The 8,440-nt window shown below is 41.8% G+C and overlaps 1 long non-coding RNA gene across 3 annotated transcripts; it reads left to right on the top strand.

Annotated features, from left to right (window-relative positions):
- The first annotated feature begins 1,144 nt into the window (after positions 1–1,144).
- Positions 1,145–4,326, top strand: LOC133886168 (uncharacterized). Of its 3 annotated transcripts, none has more exons than XR_009903357.1 (3): positions 1,145–1,790; positions 1,989–2,925; positions 4,257–4,326. It is a non-coding gene; the product is annotated as an uncharacterized LOC133886168 (long non-coding RNA). The 3 variants fall into 3 exon arrangements; XR_009903355.1 differs by having other exon boundaries at positions 1,149–2,657; positions 2,751–2,925; XR_009903356.1 differs by having other exon boundaries at positions 1,150–2,562; positions 2,751–2,925.
- The last annotated feature ends 4,114 nt before the right edge of the window (positions 4,327–8,440 follow it).

Below are 8,440 nucleotides of genomic sequence, written 5' to 3'. Positions count from 1 at the left end.
AACTTTGAAGGTTTGCCTAGGTCTCCATAGGGATAAGATTAACTTTGGTTTTAAGCTAACATTTTGAGTTAAAATGCTAAATATAGGATTTAGCTTGGTAATTTTAACTTACTTGAGCTCAAGAGGCTCCTAGAAGCTTGCTTGCTATTGGGGGAAAATCAAGAGTTCACTTGCCCTGAAAAATGAAGAAAAGGAAAATGATCAAATGGAGAGGAAAGAATGGATTTTGTTTGGATAGCTAGAGAGAGCTCATCTAAACCTTCTTCTTGACCAAAATTAAGCTTGAGTGGTGGGGGAATCAATGCGGGAGAAGGGATGAAGTGGTTGTTGCCATAGGAGAGTTTGTGAGGGAGAGAGTTATGAACTACCTTGTGATCAATCTGTTAGCTCGAGCTAGAAGAAGATGGGGAAGAGGAGGACATCACTGTCGACTCATATCATCCATCGGCAATGATGCAGAGCTATCACTGCCAATCAGTGGATAAGCCGATAGTGATGAGGGTGTTGGATATCACTGCCAGCTCAATCCATCAGCCGACAGTGATAAGCCTTATCACTGCCAGTTCATAAGCCATGATGCCTGATTCTTCCCGCGCGGCATGTAAACTGGCAGTGAGCATCACTGCCGACTCATGAGGAAACAACAGTGATAGGCTGGTATATAAGCCTAGTTCTATAGTAGTGCCATGCGGTTCATTCTGAGAACGTGAGTCCCAAGTAGTATTTAGTCCAAAAAAGATAGTATTTTGATTTGTCATTATAGTAGCCTTTCTCCGCCATCTTTATGAGCTATTCGCCATCTTCCATCTTTAGTTTGCCAGTATGCATTAATAGTGATTACTGAAAGGATGTTAGGTTTTTTTAAATTGACTGTATAAAATATAATAGCTTATCTATTTCTAAGATCCATATGTAGGTGTAATTTATTGTACTAAAATGCATGAAGCATCGTGAGTATTGAGTGGTCAAATATATGTTCTCATAGGCTTTATTTCCATTTTAAAACTCCTCGCTTATCAAAGGAATATTCAGACACTCTTTGTTCGATAGGTAGCTGTACCTTAACTATGCAGCAATGCAAACAACCTGATATTACATAGGACTGATTCCCGATATATGTAGATGGGCTATACTTTATTGAAAGATGTCAGATAGGACTCCCATAAATATTTTATTTGCATCAAAGTGACAATCCTGTCTGAATGTGTATATATTGAAAAACCAAGGAAGTTCAGAGACCTTATTTCATTCTCTTTGATAAGAGATTTGCTCAGAGCACCAGTGAATTAAACCTCCATAGATGCTGCGTAGCGTGCCAATCTACCTAGTTTCGCCTATATTCCTTCTCTTTCTCAAACAGGTGGAGCACTTCCCCTCTCCTTCTCCTTTTGTTTCGAGCACGCCAAGGGCGTGGTGGTGCTGATCTCTGGCGATGGTGGTGATGGATCTCCGGCGGTCGCATAGCTAATCTCTGACGGCAGCGGCGTTGCTAATCTCTGGCTGAGGCTGTCATTTTGTTGAGTGCAGGCAAGTGGAGGCGGTGGCGGTGCGGATCTCTGACTGAGGCTGCCATTTTGTTGATTGGAGGCGAGTGGAGGCGACGGCGATGGTGCGGATCTTAGCAGGCGCTTCAACCTTGGCTTCAGCTAATCCTCAATCTTAGCTCGGGTGTGGTGTCGATGGTGCCTTCACTGTGGTTGGTGCCTTCAGGGCAGGCAATCTGGGGGTAACGCACGCTAGTGTAGCCGCCTCGGGTCATTTCTTTCTTGGGGATCTTCTCTTTGTCTCCAGTGAGCAATCAAATCGAAGTCGTTCGTTCTCTGTTCATTTTGCTGTCGGTTTTGTATGTTGCGTGGTGTTGCCCTACTAATCTAATCCATTCAACATTCAATTAAGCCATTCGTCTTTGGCTCGCAAGGCTGATTGATCTTGTATGTCAAAATTGTCCATGTAGCTGACCTCAATTCAATCTGTCTTTTTCTTGCAAGGGGAACAAGGATATTCAATGTGCGTTCTTGATTTCTTGTCACAGCGATCCACTTTGCTCAGTTAAGCACTGTGTCTGTCTCAAGAGATGAATGGTTCGGTGTTGGGAGATAGTCATAATTTAGCAATTGGCATACCAAAGCCAAGTGGATGGACGTGGCTCGCGGTTTGCCTTCAAGCCTGTGTTGTTGCTCAAGGAAGAGCTTCCGGCACAACAATCATTCCTTTGCTTTGCATCAGATGAATAACCATGTTGGGTCCAACAACAAGAAAAACTAGAATGTGGTCTACCAAGATCTGACCAAAGTTCTTGGTCTTAGTAGGTTTGACTCCAAGATTCTTTCAGACGTCTCAACTGCTGTTTTGCCATTGAAATGCGCCATGGATCCTACAAATTTTGTACATCTGAGGACCGTGCCCTCTGAGAATGGACTCAAACCAGTTGAAAATTCAAGAGACAATCCGGCACATTTGGAACAGTAAGTATACTGTGGAAAGTGGCGAGGAACTGATGTTGCTATCAAACGTATTAAGAAAAAATGTTTCGCTGGGAGATCATAGGAACAAGAGAAACTTGTGAGTAGTATTTCCATCAATCCTTTCAGTCGTATGATCGCTTCGTCATTCATGCAAAAATTTCAGTAACAACTGAAGGGAAAAACACAAATAAGGTTAATATGGTTGTTGCAACTGAAGCCTTTTTGATATAATGTATGTATTATCATTTTCTTTTTCTGAATTTGATTGCGACTTTTTTGTTACAGACCAAGGACTTTTGGAGGGAAGTACAGATTCTTTCAAAGTTTTACATCATCCAAATGTTGTTGCTTTCTATGGTGTAGTGCCTGATGGAACTGGAGGGACATTGGCAACTGTGTCAGAGTTCATGGTGAATGGTTCTCTGAGGAATGTTTTTTTGAGGAAGGACAGGTGAGTCATGTAAGTTTGTTCGGTCCTTTCCACTCTGCATAATGATGCGACTATTCCCTAGATCTCTACAGAATGCTTGATCCTCAGAAAAACTCATCATGCTATGGACGCGGCATTTGGGATGGAATACATGCATTCATGCTGGAAATAGGCATGTATGGTTTATTTGGTTTTTGTTGCCTTTTATTCAGAATTGTTTTGCTTTAGAATAGCAATAGAAAAGGAAAATAGAAGTAGAATAGAAAAGGATTATACATATAAAAGGAAAAAACCAAAAACCTAAACCAAACCTGCCTATTTAAGTGCTCGCAACCCTCTCTAAGTTTTCCCATCGCTAAGTCACCAAGTTCTAGGGCAATTTACCGAGATTGATCTCGCCATAGCCATAGTCGTTGCCACATCGGTGAAGCTCGCCGTCGTGCCACTCCGGTGCCTCTAGCTTCAGCCGAGCCCGCCATCAGAATCATCCAAGTTCACTGAACCTTCTCCCTCCTTCGCCTTAGTTCCTCGGCCGCTGGAGACCTCTTCCCATCGAGTTCCCGAGTGCTCCGCCGCCTTCATCATTGCCGACGCACCTCCAGTGTAGTACCGCTCTTGGTAAGCATCAAAACGGACTCCCCTTGCTCTCCTCTTTGTTTGCCGTCGCTCGCCATCGAGATCTAACACTGGCAACGAGGTCCGCTCCGTTCTCCAATCGTGCGCCGCCGTTCGTGCCCATGAAGCCACCGTCTTGTTCCCCTCCGGCCGCCTCCCTCATTATGAGCCATTTGATCTATCATGTGTGGTCCCGATTAGATCCACCGATACCCTTTTAGCCACCGATCAAACATCGCCACGTGTCATCACTTATCCCTGTCAGCGCCCCTTGCCTCGTCACCTACCATGTCACCATCCACCTCAGTGCCACATTGGCCATTTTGCCCACATGTAAGCCAGTCAGTAGGCACGCAGTAAATCAAGGTTTTTCAATATAAAAATAATTCTAAATATTTCAGTAATTGGTAATTTTGCAAATAAACCCTTAAACTATCCTATTTTCATATAAAAGACATTATATTTTTACACTTTAGTCCCTAATCTTTTCATAATTACAAATAGGTCCCTTTATTTCAAATTAAGTCCCTTTATTTCAAATTAAGTCCTTTTATTTTTCAAATTAAACCCTAAACTGTTTTTGTGTAACTTTGCCGTCCTAGCTCCGTTTTAAGCGATTCTTGTGCTATTGGATTCATTTTTCAAAGCTCTATCTTTTTAGATAGGTTTTATCCTGTTGTTCTTCCATTTTCTGCACTGCTCTTAGTATGTTTGTTTCTATGCTTTGTCGGTAATTGTGCGATTAGACAACAACGCACTGGATCAGTTTGAGGAACGTCAAGACCAGGAGTTAGAGTACACTAAGTAGCTGCAAGGAGAAGGCAAGTGTCCTTGATCATCTTGAACCTATGTTTTAAATGTTTTGTTTTACAAAATTGCATGCAATGTTTGTCAACTTGATGGGTAGTCACATATATTATGGTTTACCTAGTTCTTCCTTTACATTTCTTGAAGCCTAAGTGGTAGTTGATATGAGTCTCTTGGGTAGAATTGCTTAGCAATGCTTTTGGGATGTTGGGGAAGTGTTATATACATGTTTAGTGGGCATATGTAATGGTGATGATAACTTGTTTTAGTAACATGGAACCCTAGGACTTAGGCAAGGGGTTGGTTTGATATAGTGGTTTATGTGGTGGGCTTGTGGATACGTTTCAATAAAAGATGTTAGGTTTTGTTGGTAATTTCCCTGTTAGATAGTCTTTGTCCAAATGTCACATATAAGGACCGGTTCATAGAGTGACAACCCAAGAAATACCTTTCAAACACGAGGTCGATATAGGTAAAGCTTAGTATAACAGTTAAACACCTGGCTCGCATTCGTTGGGGTATCAGGACCTAATTGATGGATCATGCTTTGTAGTGATTCTCCTGGCGGCACACCACTAGCGTGTGTTAAGTGTCTTGCAGACACAACAACATGGGTATCACGATTTGTGGCTAAAAGTTGGACATCGTCTGCAGAGTGTAAAACAGTTATAACAGTCATGCCCTCGGTTATGGGAGACTTAAATCCTCACATGATTAGTTGGTCATGGTAATGATTTGGCTATAGGTTGTTGATACGGGTGATGGTTGGATGGTTATGGTTTGTAAGGTACTTAGCATTGGGTATTGTCTAGTTGTTGGGTTGTTAGGTTATAGTCACTTAATAACTGCTTAATACTTTTGAATTACATTACTGTTTTCTTTATTGCATCTATACAAATATACCATGTGTTAGCCTATTCTTATTGTAAGCCTAGATATCATTATCTTTCCCTCACTTGCTGAGTACTCCATTTCACCCTTGCTATCTCTCACAATATCTATGTTGCTCAGTGGAAGACTTTGAAGACTTTCAAGAAGACGATCTGGTGTACTAGCAGCATGTCTTCCGGCCAGTGCCTGTGGAGTTGCTTGGTCCATTGTTTAGTTGATGTCGTTTAGCTAATAGGTTGTTTAGGTGAAGTCTTTAATGTAAGAGTTAAACAGTTGTAAGTTACATGTATTGTTTTTGTTACTTCTCATATGATGTTCTTATGTGTGTTGAACTTCCTAGGTACACATAAGCCGCACTTGATTTTGTTCATTAAGTATCAAAGCTATACTGACTGTATGACTGCAAGCCTAGTTAGAATGGTCGTTCTAAGGTTTTCCTTAGTTCGTCTAAACACATAGGAGCTTTTCCTTAGTTCTCATACTTTTCTCTTGCTATTTTTAAGGTTAGTTCTTATATCATATCTTCTCCTTTATAGATGGTTTGCCAGCTGCTCATCGCTAGCAATTCAACTGGAGGACGTCCACCCATTCTTCAACGTGTTCTAACTGAAGAGGAGATAGATGATCCCACTTTCCGCAACATGAATCATGTTCTCGACGTCTACGAGAGTGACGGTCTTCACACTAGACACCTTCCTCGCCTGCTGTGGGGAATACTTTCTGGACTTGAACATACGCAGAAGTCAATCTACAGGGGAATTAAGAAGCAGTACTCTAGATATATGGAATGGAATGTAGAAGTCACCATCTATGACTACGAGCAAAGCGAAGATGAAGGAATAGATGTTCATCGAGTTGTGGGCATTCACTCAGCAATGACCCCAAGAGCAACCTTCACTGCAGGTGTTAGAGATGCAGCACGTCAAGCCATATCTCGTGTTAGAGACCAATACAACAGCAAGATGGTCGATGCTCTTTATGCATATTGTCCCTGAAGAACTCGTGGGAGTGATGAACCGTTCGTGAAGAACCCTTTCGGAGAAAGTCCCAAGCTACGTGAATAAGTTGCACTCACTATGGCCTTGGAAGATGAACTGGATTGCGCCCTATGGGAATTGGGAGATGTTCGTCAATGCCTCGCTTTTGTCACTTCACTGCTCAAGGATGAACATGATGCCATCCAAGAAGAACTTGCAGAATATGAAGAGGAAGTCCTATCTATCCATTCACCTCAGTGCAAGAGGATCTGTCTTAACGCCCCCTCCGTAGAAGAAGAAGGATCAGTCGATTCATCCCCCTCAGGATCCGGCACTAGAGAGGAGTCCCAGTAGTAGAGTCTTTAGTAGATCGTCTTAGTTTCGCTAGAGTTGAGCGTCAATGTAATTGTTAAGGATAATAATGATAGTGTGAGAATTGTTATGGTACTAAGTGTGTGATTTGGATCTTTTGTTTGTGTGTTGTGGAATGCTTTGGCACCTTGTCCACATTTACATCTTTAATATCTATAATATAATATAGTTGGGTTTTTGTAGTTAAATCATTTTCCAGTCTTGCTTATCTACTAATGTCCCTCTTTCCAACCCTAATTAGATGGTTAACACAAGAAGGAGCACCAATACCGACGAGGAGGACAACAAGAACAAGAATCCACCCCCATCTCCTCCAGTGACCTTGAAACAACATATGGCTATGCAAACTCAGAACTTACAAGCTTTAGCTCAAACTATGGTGCAGATGCAACAATAGCAGCCAAATCATGTTCCTCAACCCCATCAACCATCAAGACTTGGAGAATTCAAGAGAACTCAACCCTCAGTCTTCAGTCATGAGGTGGAGCCTATGGATGCAGATGATTGGCTGAAAGATATAGAAATGAAGCTATAAGTTGCACAGTGCAATGACAAAGATATGGTACCCTATGCTTCGCACTAACTCACCAGTCAAGCTTTGGAATGGTGGGAAGAATATTGCGCTACACATGACAATCCAATAGCTATCACGTGGACGGAGTTCAAATCTAGTTTCCACGCTCATCATGTGTCATCAGGAGATGTTTGTCTGAAGAAGAAGGAATTCATGAGCTTGATGCAAGGACCAATGACTGTAAGGGAGTATGTGACCAAGTTTACCCAGTTATCTAGGTATGCTCCAAATGAAGTGGATACAGATGAGAAGAAGCAAGAATGCTTTCTAGAAGGACTGAACGATGCTATTGAATATGCCTTACTTTCTCAAGAGTTTCGTAATTTCCAACCAATGGTGAACAAAGCTTTAGTGGTTGAACACAAGCGTTGTCAACTAGACGAGAAGAAGAGGAAGATGTCTTTTCAAGGATAAGGAAGCAACACACGTCCTCATGTGACAACTCAAACTCCCCTGCAAGGTCCTATGTTCCGTACCAATAATCAGTACAGGCCTCAATCTCAAGCCCCTGTTCAGTGCTCCAACTATCAGACACCTCGTTTAACTCCAATATCTACTCCTCAAGTCAAGAACAACCCTGCTACTCCTGCCTCAGGCAAAGGATGTTTTTACTATGGAGAGCTAGGACACTATGTGAATCGGTACCCTAAGAAAAATCTAAATCAGTACAGCACCAACACCCCAAAGTCCACTCAGTTCTAACCCCAAGCATGTAATGGAAATCAGACCCCTGTTCAAAACAACCATGGACAACAAAACTTCATTCAAGGGAAGGTCAATCATGTCACCACAGACGAAGCTAATGTTCAGGATGTGATGTACGATATGTTCCTCATTAATTCTCAGCCTACATCAATTTTGTTTGATTCTGGAGCTTCGTATTCTTTCATAACTACCCAGTATGTTGCCAAGCATGGTTTACCTATGGTTATGATAAAACAATCTATGCTTATTAGCTCTCCTAGAAGAGAATTGAAAGCACAATATATGTGTCATAGGATGAAACATAAAATAAGGGGGTAGACTTTTTAACAAATCTTGTAGTCATGGAATCTAAGGGTATGGATGTTATCCTCAGAATGAATTGGTTATCCAAATTTGATGGAGTAATTGAGTGTGCCAGAAGAGCAGTCCGCCTGACCAATGCAGATGGATCCAAAGTTGAGTTCATAGCTACTATCCTAGCAGCAGAGGATTGTTCTCTCAATTTACTTGAAGAAACCCCCATTGATCAGATCAGAGTGCTTCATGAATTTCCAAATGTTTTCCCCGATGAATTGACAGGTATGCCACCAGATCGAGAAATTGA

Source organism: Phragmites australis, chromosome 12, assembly GCF_958298935.1.
Source record: "Phragmites australis chromosome 12, lpPhrAust1.1, whole genome shotgun sequence".
NCBI lineage: Eukaryota > Viridiplantae > Streptophyta > Magnoliopsida > Poales > Poaceae > Phragmites > Phragmites australis.
The sequence above is the reverse complement of the archived record's forward strand: the minus strand, read 5'-3'. Positions and strand labels throughout refer to the sequence as shown.